This window comes from Oryctolagus cuniculus, chromosome 18 (genome assembly GCF_051225735.1).
Source record: "Oryctolagus cuniculus isolate XC-2025 breed Fujian yellow rabbit chromosome 18, ASM5122573v1, whole genome shotgun sequence".
NCBI classification, from domain to species: Eukaryota; Metazoa; Chordata; class Mammalia; order Lagomorpha; family Leporidae; genus Oryctolagus; species Oryctolagus cuniculus.
Genome location: NC_142884.1, coordinates 37,891,021 through 37,917,642, shown reverse-complemented (window position 1 = coordinate 37,917,642; position 26,622 = coordinate 37,891,021). Strand labels below are relative to the sequence as shown.

General features: G+C 39.4%; 1 pseudogene; it reads left to right on the top strand.

The window, feature by feature from the left end:
• The first annotated feature begins 23,478 nt into the window (after nucleotides 1-23,478).
• LOC149120926 (U6 spliceosomal RNA) lies at nucleotides 23,479-23,545 on the top strand (annotated as a pseudogene).
• Nucleotides 23,546-26,622: the final 3,077 nt, after the last annotated feature.

Here is a 26,622-nt window from a genome sequence, read left to right as displayed (position 1 = left end):
GAGTCCTTTTTGATATTTGGCTGGATTTAGACACAAAGAAACTGGCTGTTTCCAGATTCATCCCCCCCTTCCACAGACTGACTTTGGAATTCTGATGGAATTCACCTCAAAATCGCACTCACACTCCATTTGGAGGGAATTAGAATCTGTCACCTCAGCAGAAGCGTTACATGTCATTTTCCAAAACACAGAAACTCATCTTGGTCGTGTTGCCTGTAGATTTCTAATCCTGATAGGTCAATGCGCTGTGTTTTTTTTTTTTTTCTTTCCTAATGGCTACTCTCCAAAATCTTGCTTGTATTGCATCAGAATACAAAATTTGGGAAAAAGAAGGCAAAACCGACTCAGACCCAGAAAACATTTAGGAAATTGCCACTCAAGAAACCACAAATCGGCTGAGGCACCCAAAACAATGACAGCAAGCCAGAATTGGAGCAAGCCAATAGCTGTGCCCTGATTGAAAAAGAACCTTCCTCTTGTGCCCTGAACTCAATATGCCAGCCTCAAAACCAAAGCTCACATCAGAAAATTCATTACAAACCATGATAAATAAGGGAAATATGAAAAAGCCAAAGAAATGCAAGAGTCCTTTCTGATATTTGGCAGGATTTAGACACAAAGAAACTGGCTTTTTCCAGATTCATCCCCCCCTTCCACAGACTGACTTTGGAATTCTGATTGAATTCACCTCAAAATCGCACTCACACTCCATTTGGAGGGAATTAGAATCTGTCCGCTCAGCGGAAGCGTTCCATGTCATTTTCCAAAACACAGAATCTCATCTTGGTTGTGTTGCCTATGGATTTCTAATCCTGAAAGGTCAGTTTGCTGTTTTTTTTTTTTTTCTTTCATAATGGCTACTCTGTCCAAAATCTTGCTTGTATTGCATCAGAATACAAAATTTGGGAAGGAAGAAGGCAAAGCCAACTCAGACCCAGAAAACATTTAGGAAATTGCCACACAAGAAACCACAAATCAGCTGAGGCACCCAAAACAATGACAGCAAGCCAGAAGTGGAGCAAGCCAACAGCTGTGCCCTGATTGAAAAAGAACCTTCCTCTTGTGTCCTGAACTCAATATGCCAGCATCAAAACCAAAGCTCACATCAGAAAATTCATTACAAACCATGATAAATAAGAAAAATAGAAAAAAAGCCAAAGAAATGCAAGAATCCATAATGATATAGGGCTTGATTTAGTCGCTAGGCAACTGGCTGTTCCCGGATTCATCCACCCCTCCAGCCGACTGCCTGTGGAATTCTGACTGAATTAACCTGAAAATCACAGTGAAACTCAGTTTGGAGGCAATTAATATCTGTCACCTCAGCCAAAGTGTTCCATTTTATTTTCATAAACACAAAAACTCACCTTGGTCATGTTACCTGTAGATTTCTAAGCTTCAAACGCCTATTTGTTGTGTTTTTTATTTCATAATGGGTATTCTGTACAAACTCTTCTTTGCATTGCATCAGAATACAAAATTTGGGAAGGAAGAAGGCAAAGCCAACTCAGACCCTGAAAACATTTGGGAAATTGCCACACAAGAAACCACAAATCGGCTGAGGCACTCAAAACAATGACAGCAAGACAGAAGTGGAGCAAGCCAACAGCTGTGCCCTGATTGAAAAAGAACCATCCTCTTGTGCCCTGAACTCCATATTGCAGCCTCAAAACCAAAGCTCACATCAGAAAATTCATTACAAACCATGATAAATAAGAAAAAAGTGAAAAAGACAAAGAAATGCAAGAATCCATAATGATATTGGGTTTGATTTAGTTGCAAGGAAACCGGCTGTTCCCAGATTCATCCACCACTAAAGCTGACTGCCTGTGGAATTCTGACTGAATTAACCTGACAATCGCAGTGAAACTCAAGAAACCAAATTTCAGCTGAGGCACCCAAAACAAAGACAATAGCCAGAATTGGAGCACACCAACAGCTGTGCCCTGTTTGAAAAAGACCATTCCTCCGGTGCCCTGAACTCCATATTCCAGCCTCAAAACCAAAGCTCACATCAGAAAATTCATTACAAACCATGATAAATAAGAAAAATAGAAAAAAAGCCAAAGAAATGCAAGAATCCATAATGATATAGGGCTTGATTTAGTCGCTAGGCAACTGGCTGTTCCCGGATTCATCCACCCCTCCAGCCGACTGCCTGTGGAATTCTGACTGAATTAACCTGAAAATCACAGTGAAACTCAGTTTGGAGGCAATTAATATCTGTCACCTCAGCCAAAGTGTTCCATTTTATTTTCATAAACACAAAAACTCACCTTGGTCATGTTACCTGTAGATTTCTAAGCTTCAAACGCCTATTTGTTGTGTTTTTTATTTCATAATGGGTATTCTGTACAAACTCTTCTTTGCATTGCATCAGAATACAAAATTTGGGAAGGAAGAAGGCAAAGCCAACTCAGACCCTGAAAACATTTGGGAAATTGCCACACAAGAAACCACAAATCGGTTGAGGCATTCAAAACAATGACAGCAAGACAGAAGTGGAGCAAGCCAACAGCTGTGCCCTGATTGAAAAAGAACCATCCTCTTGTGCCCTGAACTCCATATTGCAGCCTCAAAACCAAAGCTCACATCAGAAAATTCATTACAAACCATGATAAATAAGAAAAAAGTGAAAAAGCCAAAGAAATGCAAGAATCCATAATGATATTGGGTTTGATTTAGTTGCAAGGAAACCGGCTGTTCCCAGATTCATCCACCACTAAAGCTGACTGCCTGTGGAATTCTGACTGAATTAACCTGACAATCGCAGTGAAACTCAAGAAACCAAATTTCAGCTGAGGCACCCAAAACAAAGACAATAGCCAGAATTGGAGCACACCAACAGCTGTGCCCTGTTTGAAAAAGACCATTCCTCCGGTGCCCTGAACTCCATATTCCAGCCTCAAAACCAAAGCTCACATCAGAAAATTCATTACAAACCATGATAAATAAGGGAAATGTGAAAAAGCCAAAGAAATGCAAGAGTGCTTTTTGATATTTGGCTGGATGTAGACACAAAGAAACTGGCTGTTTTCAGATTCATCCCCCCCTTCCACAGACTGACTTTGGAATTCTGATTGAATTCACCTCAAAATAGCACTCACACTCCATTTGGAGGGAATTAGAATCTGTCCCCTCAGCAGAAGCGTTCCATGTCATTTTCCAAAACACAGAAACTCATCTTGGTCGTGTTGCCTGTAGATTTCTAATCCTGAAAGGTCAATGCGCTGTGTTTTTTTTTTTTTTATTTCATAATGGCTACTCTGTCCAAAAGCTTGCTTGTATTGCATCAGAAAACAAAATTTGGGAATAAGAAGGCAAAACCGACTCAGACCACGAAAACATTTAGGAAATTGCCACACAAGAAACCACAAATCGGCTGAGGCACCCAAAACAATGACAGCAAGCCAGAATTGGAGCAAGCCAATAGCTGTGCCCTGATTGAAAAAGAACCTTCCTCTTGTGCCCTGAACTCAATATGCCAGCCTCAAAACCAAAGCTCACATCAGAAAATTCATTACAAACCATGATAAATAAGGGAAATATGAAAAAGCCAAAGAAATGCAAGAGTCCTTTCTGATATTTGGCAGGATTTAGACACAAAGAAACTGGCTTTTTCCAGATTCATCCCCCCCTTCCACAGACTGACTTTGGAATTCTGATTGAATTCACCTCAAAATCGCACTCACACTCCATTTGGAGGGAATTAGAATCTGTCCGCTCAGCGGAAGCGTTCCATGTCATTTTCCAAAACACAGAATCTCATCTTGGTTGTGTTGCCTATGGATTTCTAATCCTGAAAGGTCAGTTTGCTGTTTTTTTTTTTTTTCTTTCATAATGGCTACTCTGTCCAAAATCTTGCTTGTATTGCATCAGAATACAAAATTTGGGAAGGAAGAAGGCAAAGCCAACTCAGACCCAGAAAACATTTAGGAAATTGCCACACAAGAAACCACAAATCAGCTGAGGCACCCAAAACAATGACAGCAAGCCAGAAGTGGAGCAAGCCAACAGCTGTGCCCTGATTGAAAAAGAACCTTCCTCTTGTGTCCTGAACTCAATATGCCAGCATCAAAACCAAAGCTCACATCAGAAAATTCATTACAAACCATGATAAATAAGAAAAATAGAAAAAAAGCCAAAGAAATGCAAGAATCCATAATGATATAGGGCTTGATTTAGTCGCTAGGCAACTGGCTGTTCCCGGATTCATCCACCCCTCCAGCCGACTGCCTGTGGAATTCTGACTGAATTAACCTGAAAATCACAGTGAAACTCAGTTTGGAGGCAATTAATATCTGTCACCTCAGCCAAAGTGTTCCATTTTATTTTCATAAACACAAAAACTCACCTTGGTCATGTTACCTGTAGATTTCTAAGCTTCAAACGCCTATTTGTTGTGTTTTTTATTTCATAATGGGTATTCTGTACAAACTCTTCTTTGCATTGCATCAGAATACAAAATTTGGGAAGGAAGAAGGCAAAGCCAACTCAGACCCTGAAAACATTTGGGAAATTGCCACACAAGAAACCACAAATCGGCTGAGGCACTCAAAACAATGACAGCAAGACAGAAGTGGAGCAAGCCAACAGCTGTGCCCTGATTGAAAAAGAACCATCCTCTTGTGCCCTGAACTCCATATTGCAGCCTCAAAACCAAAGCTCACATCAGAAAATTCATTACAAACCATGATAAATAAGAAAAAAGTGAAAAAGACAAAGAAATGCAAGAATCCATAATGATATTGGGTTTGATTTAGTTGCAAGGAAACCGGCTGTTCCCAGATTCATCCACCACTAAAGCTGACTGCCTGTGGAATTCTGACTGAATTAACCTGACAATCGCAGTGAAACTCAAGAAACCAAATTTCAGCTGAGGCACCCAAAACAAAGACAATAGCCAGAATTGGAGCACACCAACAGCTGTGCCCTGTTTGAAAAAGACCATTCCTCCGGTGCCCTGAACTCCATATTCCAGCCTCAAAACCAAAGCTCACATCAGAAAATTCATTACAAACCATGATAAATAAGAAAAATAGAAAAAAAGCCAAAGAAATGCAAGAATCCATAATGATATAGGGCTTGATTTAGTCGCTAGGCAACTGGCTGTTCCCGGATTCATCCACCCCTCCAGCCGACTGCCTGTGGAATTCTGACTGAATTAACCTGAAAATCACAGTGAAACTCAGTTTGGAGGCAATTAATATCTGTCACCTCAGCCAAAGTGTTCCATTTTATTTTCATAAACACAAAAACTCACCTTGGTCATGTTACCTGTAGATTTCTAAGCTTCAAACGCCTATTTGTTGTGTTTTTTATTTCATAATGGGTATTCTGTACAAACTCTTCTTTGCATTGCATCAGAATACAAAATTTGGGAAGGAAGAAGGCAAAGCCAACTCAGACCCTGAAAACATTTGGGAAATTGCCACACAAGAAACCACAAATCGGTTGAGGCATTCAAAACAATGACAGCAAGACAGAAGTGGAGCAAGCCAACAGCTGTGCCCTGATTGAAAAAGAACCATCCTCTTGTGCCCTGAACTCCATATTGCAGCCTCAAAACCAAAGCTCACATCAGAAAATTCATTACAAACCATGATAAATAAGAAAAAAGTGAAAAAGCCAAAGAAATGCAAGAATCCATAATGATATTGGGTTTGATTTAGTTGCAAGGAAACCGGCTGTTCCCAGATTCATCCACCACTAAAGCTGACTGCCTGTGGAATTCTGACTGAATTAACCTGACAATCGCAGTGAAACTCAAGAAACCAAATTTCAGCTGAGGCACCCAAAACAAAGACAATAGCCAGAATTGGAGCACACCAACAGCTGTGCCCTGTTTGAAAAAGACCATTCCTCCGGTGCCCTGAACTCCATATTCCAGCCTCAAAACCAAAGCTCACATCAGAAAATTCATTACAAACCATGATAAATAAGGGAAATGTGAAAAAGCCAAAGAAATGCAAGAGTGCTTTTTGATATTTGGCTGGATGTAGACACAAAGAAACTGGCTGTTTTCAGATTCATCCCCCCCTTCCACAGACTGACTTTGGAATTCTGATTGAATTCACCTCAAAATAGCACTCACACTCCATTTGGAGGGAATTAGAATCTGTCCCCTCAGCAGAAGCGTTCCATGTCATTTTCCAAAACACAGAAACTCATCTTGGTCGTGTTGCCTGTAGATTTCTAATCCTGAAAGGTCAATGCGCTGTGTTTTTTTTTTTTTTATTTCATAATGGCTACTCTGTCCAAAAGCTTGCTTGTATTGCATCAGAAAACAAAATTTGGGAATAAGAAGGCAAAACCGACTCAGACCACGAAAACATTTAGGAAATTGCCACACAAGAAACCACAAATCGGCTGAGGCACCCAAAACAATGACAGGAAGCCAGAATTGGAGCACACCAACAGCTGTGCCCTGATTGAAAAAGAACCTTCCTCTTGTGCCCTGAACTCAATATGCCAGCCTCAAAACCAAAGCTCACATCAGAAAATTCATTACAAACCATGATAAATAAGGGAAATGTGAAAAAGCCAAAGAAATGCAAGAGTCCTTTGTGATATTTGGCTGGATTTAGACACAAAGAAACTGGCTGTTTCCAGATTCATCCCCCCCTTCCACAGACTGACTCTGGAATTCTGATTGAATTCACCTCAAAATCGCACTCACACTCATTTTGGAGGGAATTAGAATCTGTCCCCTCAGCAGAAGGGTTACATGTCATTTTCCAAAACACAGAAACTCATCTTGGTCGTGTTGCCTGTAGATTTCTAATCCTGAAAGGGCAATTCGCAGTGTTTTGTTTTTTTTTTTTCTTTCCTAATGGCTACTCTCCAAAATCTTGCTTGTATTGCATCAGAATACAAAATTTGGGAAAAAGAAGGCAAAACCGACTCAGACCCAGAAAACATTTAGGAAATTGGCACTCAGGAAACCACAAATCGGCTGAGGCACCCAAAACAATGACAGCAAGCCAGAATTGGAGCAAGCCAACAGCTGTGCCCTGATTGAAAAAGAACCTTCCTCTTGTGCCCTGAACTCAATATGCCAGCCTCAAAACCAAAGCTCACATCAGAAAATTCATTACAAACCATGATAAATAAGGGAAATGTGAAAAAGCCAAAGAAATGCAAGAGTCCTTTCTGATATTTGGCAGGATTTAGACACAAAGAAACTGGCTGTTTCCAGATTCATCCCCCCCTTCCACAGACTGACTTTGGAATTCTGATTGAATTCACCTCAAAATCGCACTCACACTCCATTTGGAGGGAATTAGAATCTGTCACCTCAGCGGAAGCGTTCTATGTCATTTTCCAAAACACAGAATCTCATCTTGGTTGTGTTGCCTATGGATTTCTAATCCTTAAAGGTCAATTTGCTAGGGCTTCCGGCAAGATGGCGGAATAGGAAGGGAGCACACTGATAGTCTGGGGAGAGATAGTTTAATAAAAGTGGAGATACTGCAGGTTCAAGGAAGAGTAGGGGAGGAAACAGCAGAAGAAACTCTTCCGGAACGCGTGACTCACAGCGGACCTGCGTGGAGAGCGTGGGAGCCCACAGTTCGGGACATCAGCGGCAGACTCAACACACCAGCGCTGGAACGCGAGGTGAGCCGAACCTCAATAGCCCGAGACACCGGCAGGCAAGCGGAGAGAGGAGACTAGAGGGAACGACCCCCGGGGGGGGAAGTTCACAAGGCTAACTGGAAGAGAGAGAGAGAGAGAGAGAGAGAAAAAAAAAAGGGTGACTAGTACGGACACGGGTTTCTCTCTCTCCGCTCACCTCTCAAGGGCGAGCAAGACAAAGAGCAGGTGCCATCTTGGACATACGTCATAAGCAGAGCGACCTCAGGTCTGCACCGGCCCTGAGCCTAGCAGAAAAACCTGACTCTGGGCGGGGCGAATTAACAGGAGATTAGGAGCTAGTAAATTTGTGGTGCTACTGAACTGAGACTGTGAAAAAAGAGACGGTGGGGGAGAGAACTCACGGAATTCACGTGAGCACTCTCCAGAGACGCTACAATTCCGTAACTTTGGCAACCCAGTGGGAGGCTGAAGGAGAATTTGAGCCCACTCTGAGGGCTGAACAGATTCCCTGTGGGGATCTTGGGAAAGAGCTTCCGATCTCTGGCTCCTGTGGGTATATCATTTGCCTGCTAACTACCTCCAACTTCGTTCAGCTGTGCGGAATTACTTCCCTTTTGAATCAAAAAAAAAAAAAAAAAGAGAGAGAGAGAGATTTACCACGCCTAACCTGGGAGTGTCACCTTTGGCACAACAAACAGAGCTCTCAGGCCACACCCATCTCAAGCCCTAAGGCTCCATCAAAAACAGATAGTCCACTTAATCTAGAGTCATAGTATAACAAGAAAAAGCACCACAGTGAAGAAACCAAATATCTCCAATATGCCAAATAACAAACGCAAAAACCGAGGTAATAAAAACAAGGAAGTCACCATGACGCCCTCAAATGAAAAAGACACCCCAATTCAAGATTATGAAGATGATGACATAGAAGTAATGCAAGAAGCAGATCTCAAAAAATTGATAAGAACATTAAGAAGTTCTCAAAAACAAATTCTGGAACTACACAAATCCTTAATGGACAAGATAGAAAATCTCTCTCGTGAAAATGAAATATTAAGGAGGAATCAAAATGAAACAAAACAACTAGTACAACAGGAAACTGTGATAGTGACTGAAGTGAAGAATTCAATAGATCAAATGAAAAACACAATAGAGAGCCTTACAAACAGAATGGGTGAAGCAGAAGAGAGAATATCAGACTTAGAAGACAGAGAACAGGAAAGGATACAGTCAGACCAAAGAAAAGAAGAGGAAATTAGAAATCTGAAACATATTGTCGGGAATCTTCAGGATACTATTAAAAAACCCAACATTCGGGTTCTAGGAGTTCCTGAAGGCATGGAGAGGGAGAAAGGATTAGAAGGCCTTTTTAGTGAGATATTAGCAGAAAATTTCCCAGGTTTGGAGAAGGACAGAGAAATCCTAGTACAGGAAGCCCACAGAACCCCTAATAAACACGACCAAAAGAGATCCTCACCACGACACGTTGTAATTAAACTCTCCACAGTGAAACATAAAGAAAAGATCCTAAAATGTGCAAGAGAGAAATGTCAGATTACTCTCAGAGGATCTCCAATCAGACTCACAGCTGACTTCTCATCAGAAACTCTAAAAGCTAGGAGGGAATGGCGAGATATAGCCCAGGTACTAAGAGAGAACAACTGCCAGCCCAGAATATTATATCCTGCAAAGCTATCATTTGTGAATGAAGGTGAAATAAAGACTTTTCATTGCAAACAGAAATTGAAAGAATTTGTTGCCACTCGTCCAGCCCTGCAAAAGATGCTTAAAGATGTGTTACACACAGAAACACAGAAACACGGTCATCAATATGAAAGAAGGTCAAGGAAGGAAACCTCACAGCAAAAGATCACAGGGAATTCAAAGCATATATTAGAACTTATCTTTGGCAAATGGCAGGGCAAAGTTACCACTTATCATTAGTCACATTGAATGTGAATGGCCTGAACTGTCCAGTTAAAAGACACCGATTGGCTGATTGGGTTAAGGAACAAAACCCATCTATTTGCTGCTTACAAGAAACACATCTTTCCAACAAAGATCCATACAGACTGAAAGTGAAAGGCTGGAAAAAGATATACCATGCCAACAGAAATGAAAAAAGAGCGGGCGTAGCCATCTTAATATCGGACAACATAAACTTTACCACAAAAACTGTTAAGAGAGACAAAGAGGGACACTATATCATGATTAAGGGATCAATTCAACAGGAAGATATAACAATTATCAATGTATATGCACCTAACTACAGGGCACCAGTTTATCTAAAAGATTTATTAACGGACTTAAAGGGAGACTTAGACCCCAATACAGTAGTACTGGGGGACTTCAATACTCCACTCTCAGAAATAGACAGATCATCCGGACAGAAGATCAACAAGGATACAGTAGATTTAAACGACACTATAGCCCAAATGGATCTAACAGATATATACAGAACTTTCAATCCTACAGCTAAAGATTTTACATTCTTCTCAGCAGTACATGGAAGCTTCTCTAGGATTGACCACATACTAGGCCATAAAGCAAGTCTCAGAAAATTCAAAAGAATTAGAATCATACCATGCAGCTTCTCAGACCATAAAGGAATGAAGTTGGAAATTAGTAACTCAGGAATCCCTAGAGCACACGCAAACACATGGAGATTGAACAACATGCTCCTGAATGAACAATGGGTCATAGAAGAAATTAAACGAGAAATCAAAAACTTTCTGGAAGTAAATGAGGATAACAGCACAACATACCAAAACTTATGGGACACAGCAAAAGCAGTGTTAAGAGGAAAATTTATATCAATAGGTGCCTACATCAAGAAATTGGAAAGACACCAAATAGATGAGCTTTCAATTCACCTCAAGGATCTAGAAAACCTACAGCAAATCAGACCCAAATCTAGTAGGAGAAGAGAAATAATTAAAATCAGAGAAGAAATCAACAGGATTGAATCAAGAAAAACATTACAAAAAATCAGCCAAATGAAGAGCTGGTTTTTTGAAAAAATAAACAAAATTGACACCCCATTGGCCCAACTAACTAAAAAAAGAAGAGAAAAGACCCAAATCAATAAAATCAGAGATGAAAAAGGAAATGTAACAACAGACACCACAGAAATAAAAAGAATCATCAGAAATTACTACAAGGACTTGTATGCCAGCAAACAGGGAAACCTATCAGAAATGGATAGATTCCTGGACACATGCAACCTGCCTAAATTGAACCAGGAAGACATCGAAAACATAAACAGACCCATAACTGAGACAGAAATTGAAACAGTAAAAAGGCCCTCCCAACAAAGAAAAGCCCAGGACCAGATGGATTCACTGCTGAATTCTACCAGACGTTTAAAGAAGAACTAACTCCAATTCTTCTCAAACTATTCAGAACAATCGAAGAAGAGGGAGTCCTCCCAAATTCTTTCTATGAAGCCAGCATCACCTTAATTCCTAAGCCGGAAAAAGATGCAGCACTGAAAGAGAATTACAGACCAATATCCCTGATGAACATAGATGCAAAAATCCTCAATAAAATTCTCGCCAATAGAATGCAACAACACATCAGAAAGATCATCCACCCAGACCAAGTGGGATTTATCCCTGGTATGCAGGGATGGTTTAATGTGCACAAGACAATCAATGTGATACACCACATTAACAGACTGCAGAAGAAAAACCATATGATTATCTCAATAGATGCCGAGAAAGCATTTGATAAAATACAACACCCGTTCATGATGAAAACTCTAAGCAAACTGGGTTTGGAAGGAACATTCCTCAATACAATCAAAGCAATCTATGAAAAACCCACAGCCAACATCCTATTGAATGGGGAAAAGTTGGAAGCATTTCCACTGAGATCTGGAACTAGACAGGGATGCCCACTCTCACCACTGCTATTCAATATAGTTCTGGAGGTTCTAGCCGGAGCTATTAGGCAAGAAAAAGAAATTAAAGGGATACAAATTGGGAAGGAAGAACTCAAACTATCCCTCTTTGCAGATGACATGATTCTGCATTTAGGGGACCCAAAGAACTCCACTAAGAGACTATTGGAACTCATAGAAGAGTTTGGCAAAGTAGCAGGGTATAAAATCAATGCACAAAAATCAACAGCCTTTGTATACACAGACAATGCCATGGCTGAGGAAGAACTTCTAAGATCAATCCCATTCACAATAGCTACAAAAACAATCAAATACCTTGGAATAAACTTAACCAAAGACGTTAAAGATCTCTACGATGAAAATTACAAAACCTTAAAGAAAGAAATAGAAGAGGATACCAAGAAATGGAAAAATCTTCCATGCTCATGGATTGGAAGAATCAATATCATCAAAATGTCCATTCTCCCAAAAGCAATTTACAGATTCAATGCAATACCAATCAAGATACCGAAGACCTTCTTCTCAGTTCTGGAAAAAATGGTGCTGAAATTTATATGGAGGCACAAGAGACCTCGAATAGCTAAAGCAATCTTGTACAACAAAAACAAAGCCGGAGGCATCACAATACCAGATTTCAGGACATACTACAGGGCAGTTGTAATTAAAACAGCATGGTACTGGTACAGAAACAGATGGATAGACCAATGGAACAGAATTGAAACACCAGAAATCAACCCAAACATCTACAGCCAACTTATATTTGATCAAGGATTTAAAACTAATTCCTGGAGCAAGGACGGTCTATTCAATAAATGGTGCTGGGAAAATTGGATTTCCACGTGCAGAATCATGAAGCAAGAACCCTACCTTACACCTTACACAAAAATCCACTCAACATGGATTAAAGACCTAAATCTACGACCTGACACCATCAAGTTACTAGAGAACATTGGAGAAACCCTTCAAGATATTGGCACAGGCAAAGAATTTCTGGAAAAGACCCGGGAGGCACAGACAGTCAAAGCCAAAATCAACTATTGGGATTGCATCAAATTGAGAAGTTTCTGTACTGCAAAAGAAACAGTCAGGAGAGTGAAGAGACAACCGACAGAATGGGAAAAAATATTTGCAAACTATGCAACAGATAAAGGGTTAATAACCAGAATCTACAAAGAGATCAAGAAACTCCACAAAAACAAAACCAACAACCCACTTAAGAGATGGGCCAAGGACCTCAATAGACATTTTTCAAAAGAGGAAATCCAAATGGCCAACAGGCACATGAAAAAATGTTCAAGGTCATTGGCAATCAGGGAAATGCAAATCAAAACCACAATGAGGTTTCACCTCACCCCGGTTAGAATGGCTCACATGCAGAAATCTACCAACAACAGATGCTGGCGAGGATGTGGGGAAAAAGGGACACTAACCCACTGTTGGTGGGAATGCAAACTGGTCAAGCCACTATGGAAGTCAGTCTGGAGATTCCTCAGAAACCTGAAGATAACCCTACCGTTCGACCCAGCCATCCCACTCCTTGGAATTTACCCAAAGGAATTTAAATTGGCAAACAAAAAAGCGGTCTGCAGCCTAATGTTTATTGCAGCTCAATTCACAATAGCTAAGACCTGGAACCAACCTAAATGCCCATCAACGATAGACTGGATAAAGAAATTATGGGATATGTACTCTTTAGAATACTATACCGCAGTAAGAAACAATGAAATCCAGTCATTTGCAACAAAATGGAGGAATCTGGAACACATCATGCTGAGTGAAGTAAGCCAGTCCCAAAGGGACAAATACCATATGTTCTCCCTGATCGGTGACGACTGACTGAACACCAAGAGGGAAACCTGTTGGAGTGAGGTGGACACTATGGGAAATGGTGGCTTGATCAGCATGGCCCTGAATGTTAATGAACAACTTAATACATTATCCCTCTTAGTAGTTTTTTTATCTGTTCTACTTAATATGACTGGTTTAGATCTGTAATTGATGCACAGTTATTCTTAAGTGTTGAAAATTAACTGAAATGTGATCCCTGTTGAACATGGTGGTGGGAATGGGAGAGGGAAGAGATGTATAATTTGGGACATGCTCAGGCTGACTTGCCCCAAGTGGTGGAGTTGGAAGCATACCAGGGGATTCCAATTCAATCCCATCGAGGTGGCATGTACCAATGCCATCTCACTGTTCCAGGTGATCAGTTTCAGTTCACAGCTGGTCATGGTGAAGGGACTGGGAGTCAAAGGGAGCACATAGACAAGTCTAGTACCTCCTAATGCTAACTGATGGAGTAAATAAAGGGGAGAGTGATCCAACATGGGAAGTGAGATACTCAGCAGACTCATAGAATGGCAGATGTCCTAAATAGCACTCTGGCCTCAGAATCAGCCCTAAAGGCATTCAGAGCTGGCTGAAGAGCTCATGAGAGTATTTCAGGCATGGAAAGCCAAGACACTCTGGCAAAAGATCTCTGCGAGTGAGATCCCAGTGGAAAGAACAGGTCATCAAAGAAGGAGGTACCTTTCTCTGAAGGGAGGAGAGAACCTCCACTTTGACTATGACCTTGTCTTGTCTAAACAAGATAAGAGTCGGAGAACTCAGAGGGCTTCCATAGCCTTGGAAACTCATGACTGGAGTATAGGGAGATTACTGATGCCATAGACAGGAGTGTCAATTGGTAAAGTCAACAATAGGAGTCACTGTGCACTTACTCCTCATGTAGGATCTCTATCCTTAATGTGCTGTGCATTGAGATTTAATGCTATAACGAGTACTCAAACAATATATTTCACTTTGTGTTTCTATGGGGGTGCAAACTGTTGAAATCTTTACTTAATGCATACTAAACTGATCTTCTGTAAAAAAAAGAAAAGAAAAGAAAAAAAGAAATTATCAATTCCCAACTTGACTCTCACTGGGATTAAACATGACAATAGGTCTGCTCTGATTTCATCATCATTTAAAAAAAATCATCTATTATTTTTCACTTTATGTTTCTGTGTGGGAGCAAACTGTTGAAATCCATACTTAATGTATACTAAGCTGATCTTCTGTATATTAAGATAATCGAAAATGAATCTTGATGTGAATGGAAGGGGAGAGGGAGTGGGAAAGGGGAGGGTTGTGGGTGGGAGGGACGGTATGGGGGGGAAGCCATTGTAATCCATAAGTCGTACTTTGGAAAATTATATACATTAAATAAAAGTTTAAAAAAAAAAAAAAAAAAGGTCAATTTGGTGTTTTTTTTTTTTCTTTCATAATGGCTACTCTGTCAAAAATCTTGCTTGTATTGCATCAGAATACAAAATTTGGGAAGGAAGAAGGCAAAACCGACTCAGACCCCGAAAACATTTAGGAAATTGCCACACAAGAAACCGCAAATCAGCTGAGGCACCCAAAACAATGACAGCAAGCCAGAAGTGGAGCAAGCCAACAGCTGTGCCCTGATTGAAAAAGAACCTTCCTCTTGTGCCCTGAACTCCATATGGCAGCCTCAAAACCAAAGCTCACATCAGAAAATTCATTACAAACCATGATAAACAAGAAAAATAGAAAAAAAGCCAAAGAAATGCAAGAATCCATAATGATATAGGGCTTGATTTAGTCGCTAGGCAACCGGCTGTTCCCGGATTCATCCACCCCTCCAGCTGACTTCCTGTGGAATTCTGACTGAATTAACCTGAAAATCACAGTGAAACTCAGTTTGGAGGCAGTTAATATCTGTCACCTCAGCCAAAGTGTTCCATTTTTTTTTCCAAAACACAAAAACTCACCTTGGTCATGTTACCTGTAGATTTCTAAGCTTCAAATGCCTATTTGTTGTGTTTTTTATTTCATAATGGCTACTCTATACAAACTCTTCTTTGCATTGCATCAGAATACAAAATTTGGGAAGGAAGAAGGCAAAGCCAACTCAGACCCTGAAAACATTTGGGAAATTGCCACACAAGAAACCACAAATCGGCTGAGGCACTCAAAACAATGACAGCAAGCCAGAAGTGGAGCAAGCCAACAGCTGTGCCCTGATTGAAAAAGAACCATCCTCTTGTGCCCTGAACTCCATATTGCAGCCTCAAAACCAAAGCTCACATCAGAAAATTCATTACAAACCATGATAAATAAGAAAAAAGAGAAAAAGCCAAAGAAATGCAAGAATCCATAATGATATTGGGTTTGATTTAGTTGCAAGGAAACCGGCTGTTCCCAGATTCATCCACCACTAAAGCTGACTGCCTGTGGAATTCTGACTGAATGAACCTGACAATCCCAGTGAAACTCAAGAAACCAAATTTCAGCTGAGGCACCCAAAACAAAGACAATAGCCAGAATTGGAGCACACCAACAGCTGTGTCCTGTTTGAAAAAGACCATTCGTCAGGTGCCCTGAACTCTATATTGCAGCCTCAAAACCAAAGCTCACATCAGAAAATTCATTACAAACCATGATAAATAAGGGAAATGTGAAAAAGCCAAAGAAATGCAAGAGTCCTTTTTGATATTTGGCTGGATTTAGACACAAAGAAACTGGCAGTTTCCAGATTCATCCCCCTCTTCCACAGACTGACTCTGGAATTCTGATTGAATTCACCTCAAAATCGCACTCACACTCATTTTGGAGGGAATTAGAATCTGTCCCCTCAGCAGAAGCGTTCTATGTCATTTTCCAAAACACAAAAACTCATCTTGGTTGTGTTGCCTGTAGATTTCTAATCCTGAAAGGTCAATGCGCTGTGTTTTTTTTTTTTTTTCTTTCATAATGGCTACTCTCCAAAACATGCTTGTATTGCATCAGAATACAAAATTTGGGAATAAGAAGGCAAAACCGACTCAGACCCAGAAAACATTTAGGAAATTGGCACTCAAGAAACCACAAATCGGCTGAGGCACCCAAAACAATGACAGCAAGCCAGAATTGGAGCAAGCCAACAGCTGTGCCCTGATTGAAAAAGAACCTTCCTCTTGTGCCCTGAACTCAATATGCCAGCCTCAAAACCAAAGCTCACATCAGAAAATTCATTACAAACCATGATAAATAAGAAAAAAGAGAAAAAAGCCAAAAAAATGCAAGAATCCATAATGATATTGGACTAGATTTAGTCTCAAGAAAACCGAATGTTCCCGCATTCATCCACCCCTCCAGCTGATGCCTGTGGAATTCTGACTGAATTAACCTGAAAATCGTAGTGAAACTCAGTTTGGAGGGAATTAATATCTGTCACCTCAGCCAAGGTGTTCCATTTTATTTTCCAAAACACAAAAACTCACCTTGGTCGTGTTACCTGTAGATTTATATTCTTCAAATGCCTATTTGTAATGTTTTTTATTTCATAATGGCTACTCTGTCCAAACTCTTGTTTGTGTTGCGTCAGAATTACAAAATTTGGGAAGGAAGAAGGGAAAACCAACTCAGACCCAGAAAACATTTAGGAAATTGCCACACAAGAAACCACAAATCGGCTGAGGCACCCAAAACAATGACAGCAAGCCAGAATTGAAGCAGGCCAACAGCTGTGCCCTGTTTGAAAAAGACCATTCCTCCTGTGCACTGAACTCTATATTGCAGCCTCAAAACCAAAGCTCACATCAGAAAATTCATTACAAACCATGAAAAAAAGAAAAAAGAGAAAGAAGCCAAAGAAATGCAAGAGTCCTTTGTGATATTGGGCTTGATTTAGTTGCAAGGAAACCAGCTGTTCCCGGATTCATCCACCCCTCCTAGCTGACTGCCTGTGGAATTCTGATTGAATTCACCTGAAAATCGCACTCACTCTCGATTTGGAGGAAATTAATATCTGCCCCTCAGTGGAAGGGTTCTATGTCATTTTCCAAAACCCAAAAACTCATCTTGGTCATGTTGCCTATGATTTCTAATCATGAAAACCCAATATGTTCTGTTTTTCAATTTCCTAATGGATCCTCGTTCTAAACCCTTGTTTGTATTGCATCAGAATACACAATTTGAAAAGGAAAAAGGCAAAACCAACTCAGACCAACAAAACATTTAGGAAAAAGTCGCTCAAAATGAAAAATTGCCTGAGGCACCCAAAGCAATTACAGAAAGCCAGAATTGGAGAGAAACAACAGCTGTGCCCTAATTGAAAAAGACCATTCCTCTGGTTCCCTGAACTCCTTAAGCCAGCCTCAAAACCACAACCCACATCAGAAAATTTATTACAAACCATGATAAATAAGAAAATGTGAAAAATGCAAAAAAGAAAAAGAAATGCAAGAGTCCTTCGTGATATGGCGCTTGTTTTAGTACAAGGAAACCAGCTGTTTCTGGATTCATCCACCCCTCCCAGCTGACTGACTGTGGAATTCTGATTGTATTCACCTGAAAAGAGAGAACATTTATAAGTATATTGGGACTGTGGAACCTGTCATTTACCAATCACATGTTAGACTGAATCATAGACCAAATATAGGGAAGAAATCCTATGCATGTAAACCTTGTGGGAATTCATTCAGTATTAAATACCCTCCATCACAGCACTCATATTGTGGAAAACCCTCATGTGTGTAATGATTGTGTGGAAACCACTCACCAGAAGTCAGATCTCATTAGACATCAGAGAATTCACACAGGGTTGAAATCTTACAAATCTAATGACTGTGGGAAGTTCTTTGGCCAGAAGAAACACCTCATAAATCATCAGAGAATTCACACAGGTGAGAAACCTTTTGAATGTAATGACTGTGGAAAATCCTTTGGCCAGAAGGCAAACCTCATAAATCATCAGAGAATTCACACAAGTGAGAAACCTTATGAATGCAATTACTATGGAAAATCCTTTGGCCAGAAGGCAAACCTCATAAATCATCAGAGAATTCACAGAGGGGAGAAACCTTATGAATGCAATCATTGTGGAAAAGCCTTTGCTGAGAAATCAAAGCTCACAAAGCATCAGACAATTTGTACTGGGGGAAACCTTATGATTGCAATGACTGTGGAAAAACCTTTGCTGAGAAGTCAAACCTCAGAAAGTATCAGAGCCTTCACACCATGGAGAAAGCTTATAAATGAAATGACTGTGGAAAAGCCTTTGGTTCCATCCTTGCATACCAAGGATAAATCCCACTTGGTCTGGGTGGATGATCTTTCTGATGCATTGTTGGATTCAATTGGCCAGAATTCTGTTGCAGATCTTTGCATGTATGTTCATCAGGGAAATTGGTCTATAATTACTTTCTTTGTTGCACTTTTTTCAAGTTTAGGAATGAAGGTGATGTTGGCTTCATAGAAAGAATTTGGGAGAATCGCCTCTCTCTCAATTGTTTTGAATAACTTGAGAAGAATTGCAGTTAGTGCTTTAAATGTCTGTTAGAATTCAGCAGTGAAGCCTTCCAGTTTTGGGGTTTTCTTGGTAGTGATGGTCTTTATTACTGGTATCATTTCCATCTGGTTATGTGTGTGTTTAGGTTTTCTATATCTTTGTTGCTCAATTTAGGTAGGTTTTATGGATGGAAGGATGGTGGAAAGCCTCTTTGCTGTACTTCATAACTCATAAGATATCAGAGTATCCACACAGGGAATATTCTACTTGACCTTTTTGTGCAAGTTATATCTCATGAAATATTAGAGAATTCACCAAGGGGAGAAATGCATGAATATAATACATGTGAATAGCCTTTGTGGTGCAAATCAGACCTCATCAAACATAAAAGAATTCTCATGGGGAGCAATTTTATGAATGTAATGACTCAGAGCCTTTTACCATAATTCAGCCCTCATTGTACATCATCAAATTCATATAGGGAAAAACTCCTTTGAAAGTAAAATCCCTTTAATTAGAAGCCATACCTCATAAGACAACAGGGAATTCACGTGGGAGAGAAACCTTATGGGTGTAATGAGTGTTGGAAAGCTCTGCCCAAATCTCTCCTTATATCAGAATGCACAACATATATATCTAATGAATGAAATAAATGTGAGAAAGTCATTTCACATAGGTAATGCCTCATAATCCATCATGGAATTTGAACAAGGGAGAGACCTTAACAATATAATGAATGTGGAAGAGCTTTTCTCCAAAATTCATGTAAGTATTGTGACAAAACCTTTTGCTGGAAATCACATCCTATCCAACAGAGACTCATGTAAAGGAGAAAGCTTATAAATATTATTAGAGTCAGAAGTCAATGGTACATCAGAGAATTGACACAAGTGGTTTCTTAGGCGTATACTGATTGTGCAAAAACATTTTCTTTATTTCAGGCTTGTATAGACACAGAATTCACAAAAGGTGATAGTCTTTGCATGCTGTAAATACAATAAAACCTTTAGCCAGAAATTAGACATCAACAGACTTCAGAGAAATCATAAGGAACAAAAGTCTATGCAATGAATTTGGAAAATGTATTTCTGTTATAAATCAGTCTTCAATTCCCATGAATAGACTCACAAATGAGAAAACATGCATGCATAGAAAAGTTTTGTACCATAAATTATCTCTAGATGGTAAACTAATATATCACACAAAAGAAATATCATGAGTGTAATGGAATTGGGAAACCCTTTGCTATAAGGCAGATTTCCAGAAAGCTTAGCAAGATTACAGAAAAGTCTCTGAAAATGTAACATGTCTGAAAGATTTGTTGGCATCACAAACTGGAGGATAGCTCAAGTGCATGTGTTTTTGTGCCTGGCATCCAAATTGATATCTCTTTTTCTTTGATGAATTCCTTGTTTATTTATTTAGCAGATTTAGAGACAAAGGATTCCTGTCCATTGATTTACTACTATATGCCCACAATTGCCATGGTAAAGTATATGGCAAAAACTGAGTGCTGGGGGCTGTGAATCTGATTCATCACTGATAACATTGAAGACATTGGTTCCTGGTTCTTATGCTGCTATGCATGGAAATGTTTCTCTAATTTCATTTTCAAATAGTTCATTGTTAATATAAAGAAATGCTTCTAATTTTTAAAATTTCATTGAAATAATTTGTGATTAATGTGTCCTAGTCATGCATTATTACAGGGTGTAGTGCAATATTTGCACACATTTATGCAGTAAAAAGTGATCAAGCTAAGCAACTACAGTTTTATTAAGTTTTTAAAGAGTTATTTATTTGAAAGACAGAGTTACAGAGAGAAGTAGCAGCAGAGAGAGAGAGAGGTCTTCCTCTGCCGGTTCACTCCCCAGATGGCCACAATGGCCGGAGCTCTGCCAATCTGATTCCAGGAACCAGGAGCTTCTTCCAGATCTCCCACTTGGGTGCAGGGACCCAAGGACTTGGGCCATCTTCTACTGCTTTCCCAGGCCATAGCAGAGAGTTGGATCAGAAGAGGAGCAGCCAGGACTAGAACTGGTACCCACATGGGATGCTGGTGCTTCAGGCCAGGGTGTTAGCCCACTGTGCCACAATGCTGGCCCCCAAGCAACTACAGTTTCTAATTCTTCTCCATGATTTGAGACTATCAGTTCCTCTCCTTCAGTTCTTTACACAGAACCTAATATGGTTGAATGTAGTCATCTCATTATATTATGGAACACCAGAAGTTCTTTCTGCCTCTTTGATTTTTGATACCTATTATCCAATCCCCCTCTATCCCTAGCTGCTTCCCTTCTCAGCCTCTAGTAATCACAGTTCTGTGTTCAGATCCATTATTTTCTTTCACTTCCACATGCGACAAGGACCAGGTGACATTTGTGTTCCTGCTTCTGTCTTATTTCAATTAATTTAATAATATTTTGTTCTTTTTTTATATCTAAAAGAGGTTGCCCTGTCCATTGTTTTTCATTGATGGACAGCTAGATTGGTTTCAAATCCTGGCTGCAGTGAACTGTGTTATAGTGGCTGTGTTATGGGAAAATTGCTGTATCTTTGATATGCTCTCCTCCTTTCCTTCTAATAAAATTTCCTTATTCTATATAGCCAAGAGCAAGATAACTCTCACATGGTAGGTCAATTTTTATCTTAGTTTAATTTTTGTTATTTATTTGAAAGAGTTACAATAGAGGTAGAGACACACAGAGGTCCTCCATTAGCTGGTTCGCTCTACAGATGACTACAAAGGCCAGAGTTATGCCATTCTGAAACCTGGAGACAGGAGCTTCCTCTGGGTCTCCCACATGGGTGCATGGGCCCAAGGACTTGGGCCATCTTCTACTGCTATCCCAGGAGATAGCAGAGAGCAGTATTGGAAGAAGAGCAGCTGGAACTAGAACTGGCACCCAAATGGGATGCTGGCCCTTCAGGCCAGGGCTTTAACTCACTGCACAACAGCGCCAGCCCCAATTTTTATCCTTTTTAAGGAATGACCATACTGTTCTGCATAACATCTGTACTAACTTGTGTTTTCACCCACCATATATGATGGTTTTCTTTTCCCATGTGCTCTCTAGCATTTGTTATTTTTTATCAGTTTGGCATAAAAATGATATAGTATTGTTCATGTTTTTGTGTATTTTGAAATCAGTTAATTTATTTATTAAATCTTTATTATTTGAAAGGTGGATTTAGAGAGAGAGAGAAAGACATAGATAGCTTTCATCTGCTGGCTCACACCCCAGAGAGTTTCAACAGTTGAGCCTGGGGCATGCTGGAGTCAGGAGCTTCATCCAAGTCTCCCACATCAGTGGCAAGGACCTGAGTCCTTCGTCCATCTTCTGCTGGTTTCCCAGGTGTTTAGCAGTGAGCTAAATTGGAAGTGGAGATTCCTAAACTCAAAGTGGAACTCAGATGTTATGCTGGCCTCACAGATTGCAGCTTTCCCCACTTGGCCACAATGCCAGCCCCTCTATCAATTTAATTCCTCAAAAATAGCTCAGTAATGTTGGCATCTATCTCATTTTGTGTTTTCTCTGTTATTATTCAACTTATTGATGTCTTATTTTTCTTCACATTATTCCTCTCAATTGCTCTACCTGAGGTGAGTAGGGCTGCTGTGTTGCTTAAATGAACTGTATGCTTTAGATTACTCATTTAATGAGTGCATGTCATTCACATAGCACTTCACTGAAGTTCTACTATGTCCCAAATCCTCTTCTAGGCACAGAATTTAGACCACTTTTCTCTTAGGCCCAGATCTTGCCTTTAACATACTACTTGGAATTTAGTAGCTCATGAAATCTGCAGACTGCATAAATGAATGAATATTTTGAGGGCTGTGCTTTTGTGGAGGAACTTCATAGGAGACCGAAGGAATAAAATAAATCAAAAGTATCCACAGTATATAGAATGTATACTATTTTACAAGTCACAGAGAAGAAGAAGAAGAAGGAAAGTAGTAAGACTAGAAAGTTTGTGGCAAGACTAACAGGCGCTGGTCAAGAACTTAATAAGCACATTAGGAAAGCAGTAAGGTTTCTTTTTTTTTTTTTTTTGAGGAAAAGTTTTTATTTCTAGTGATGAAATTGGCTACAGAACATTATGAAAGTTTAAAAATACAAAGAGAAATTGTCTATAATTAATAGATTCAAAATTTGACAATCAGTGAATATCATTATTAGTCATTACCAACAACAGTTATTGATTTGAAAGGCAGAGTGACAGGAAGAGGGAACCACTGCTTCACTCCCCAGACACTTGCAATAGCCAAAGCTTGACCAAGCCAAAACCAGGAACTGGGAATTCATTCTGGATGTCCCATTTGGGTGCAGGGACCCAAGCACTTCTGCCATCCTCCGTCTCCTCCCAGGGTGCACACTAGCAGAAACTTGCCTCAAAGCAGAGAAGCTACCGCTCAAGCCAGGCATTTGTATATGGGATGTGGGTGTGTGGTGGTGATAGCAAGCCCTCATGGATAAAAAAAAAAAAAAAAAAAAAGTTATTTCTATGCCAAGGAAATTACTCTGTAGTCTTTCTCTTATAAACTACGTATTGCTGAACCTAGATAATTTTTCCTTTATTTAACAATGACATGAAAATGTCAGTTGAGTTGGCTTTCCTGAAGACCTTGTTTCTTGAATATTAGTGGCTAGCTGAGATAAATTCTTTTCATCTCTTTCTCGCTTCGGCAGCACATGTGCTCGCTTCGGCAGCACATATACTAAAATTGGAATGATACAGAGAAGATTAGCATGCCCCTGCGCTGTAAGGTTTCTTTACCTCCCTGTAGGCTCTGCTCTCCAGAGGTGAACAGGGTCCTCTAAACCCACTTGCTGCACACACAAACACCTGAGTGTTGTATTCTCCCACAGGTGTTGGAGACTGATATGGTGTTCTGATTTATATTTACATAATGGCTAGTGACATTGGGCATATTCACATGTTTTGACCATGTACATTTCTTCTGAGAAATGTCTATTCAGATCCTTGCCTGTTTCTTCACTGTATTTTTTGGAGTTTTTCCAATTCATGTAAATGTTCTGGAAATCTGTAAACATTCAGAGTTTTAATTTTTCCTGCCATCTGTTCATTGTATCTACACTCTGATGTTTACTTTGTTGTGAAGAAGTATCTTAGTTGGATATACTCAAATGTCTCTGTTTTTATTTTTGTGACTATTGCTATTGGAATCTTACCCAAAAGCTATTGTGTGTTGACAATATTTAGAGTTTCCCTATGTTTACTTGGGTTTGGGTCTTATGATTACATTTTAATTCACTGTGAGTTCACTTTCACATAGTGTAAGAGATGTTGGAGTCTCTTTTCAGGCTTCTACATATGGATAATCAAGTTCCTCTGCACCACTTGTGAAAGAGATTCTTCTTTCTCCAGTTCATTTTAGTTCCTTTGTTAAATATGAGTTGCTGGTAGAAATTTGGGTTTATTTCTATGCTACCAAGTCTTTTCCATTGAACTATGTGTCTGTTATTATATCAGTGCTAACACTTCTTCTTTTTTTTTTGCAGTATATTTATTTGAAAGGCAGAGTTACAGAGAGGTAGAGGCAGAGAGAGAGAGAGGTCTTCCATCCACTGGTTTACTCCCCAAATGGTCACAATGGCCGGAGCTCTGTTGATCTGAATCCAAGTGTCAGGAGCTTCTTCCAGGTCTCTATGCAGGTGCAGGGGCCCAAAGACTTTGGCCATTTTCTACTTTTTTCTCAGGCTATACCAGAGAGGGGTATAAGAAGTGGAGCAGCTGGGAAACATACTGGCACCCATATGAGATGCCGGCACTGCAGATGGTGACTTTACCTGCTTTGTCATAGTGCTGACCCCTGTAATATGTCTTAAAATATGGTGTGATGTCTCCAGCTTTTTTTTGCTTTATAATATTGCTTTAGATGTTAAGCATCTCTCATGTTTCTATGTGAATTTTAGCATCATTTTTTCTAGCTCTGAGAACATCGTTGGTATGTTGATTGGGATTACATTGAATTTGCAAATTGCTTTTGGTAGTATGGATATTTTGGTATTATTCTTCCCATTCACAAACATAAGTTTTCTGTGAGACTTTCAAAAAGCCTTGACAAAAATTGGACTTTATTACACAAAAATTCATCACTTTTTGGGATCATTTAAATCCATAATTTTGCACTAATATTTGATAAATAATTAAAGACTTTGAGCATTTTAGTAGGAGAAATTAAAATATTTATCAATTTATTCAAATATTGTTTAGATGTGATATTCAAATATTGTTTAGAGCCATTGTCTATATTCCCTCTAAATTACGATCTTTTTGCTTTTTGCCTGTTAAACTTGTCCCTTGATTCAAGAACCCTTTTTAATGTAATGTAAACTGAAAATGTCATTTCATAAGCTAAAAAAAATGACAAAGAAGGAAAAAGAAGGGAGGGAGGTTGAGTATATAATTATGTTCTCCGAATTTTTTCTATAAAACATATTGAATCATTTAAAAGCTAATTAAAATTAAACTCAAAATTGGACCATTATGACCAATATTTAAAACAAGTGATTAAAAACTGTAGATGTCTTCAATTTTGATTATCATTCTTCTTTAGAATATCTGAAAGAAATCCGGCTTCTCACTTTAAAATATACCAGTGTGTTAGAATTCAGTATTAAATGACTTTGTTTAAAAGTTTTATTTAATCTATTGCTTTAAGTAGTAATACTATGGCCATTGTAAAACAAAATCCTTATCATTTTTCATAAAACAGAAAGGGCCTTTAAAACATCATCACTAAAAATATTAAGAGACCTAAAATATAACATTCTTAAAACCCAAGTGATACCATTCAAAATTTTCAAATATGCAGGGATAGTTCATGTCAAGTAACTAAATAATTGTTAAGTGTATATATGGAATAGCTTCTATAAATTCTTTTGGCAAGGGCTGGCACTGTGGCATAGTGGGTGAGGCTGCCACCTGCAGTGCTGGTATTCCATAGGGGCATCAGTTCAAGACCTGGCTGCTCCACTTCCTATCCAGCTCTCTGCTATGGCCTGGGAAACACTATGAAATGGTGCAAGTCCTTGGGCCCCTGCACCTGCATAGGAGACCAGGAAGAGGCTCCTGGCTCCTGCCTTCCAGTCAGCACAGCTCCAGCCATGGAGGCCAACTGTGGAGTGAACCAGTGAATGGAAGACCACTCTCTCTGCCTGTCCTTCTCTCTCTGTGTAATTCTGACTTTCAAATAATATAAATAAATCTTTAAAAATTCTTTTGGCAAATAGATGAAGCTACTTGTTATACATTTCAAATAAATAGCAAACATACTAGAAAAATATATTGAATAAAATTTAAGCAACTCATAGCTATACACAGAAATTTCTCACCATAACAACATAGCAACCACTAAATTTCCAAATTCAATTTTCCACAACTTAGAATCTTTAACTCCAGAAGGAGTACAAAATTGACAGAACAGTGGCCTATGTATCAGGATACCTAATGCTAATACAGAATTATCCCTGCCACAACTTACCTATGTGACCTTGAACAATTCACTTTACTTCTCTGGGCTTGGCATTTAGCATCCTCATGTGATAAAGGAGGCTTGGATAAGATCAGTTGTACTCTATCTTGAGACTTCAATGATCTCTCAGTTTCCAAACAGGCACCTTAAGGGAAAGTAAACCTTTAGATCAAAGCTTACATTTTTAAATATAAATATATTTTAAACTGTTTCTACAACTAGTACAAAACAACACATTCAAATGTGTACCATGCCACTTTTCAATATTTGGGAATAATTAATGCATCATTTTAGAGCATTGTCTTGAGGCCAGTGCTGTGGTGTAGCTAGTAAAGCCAC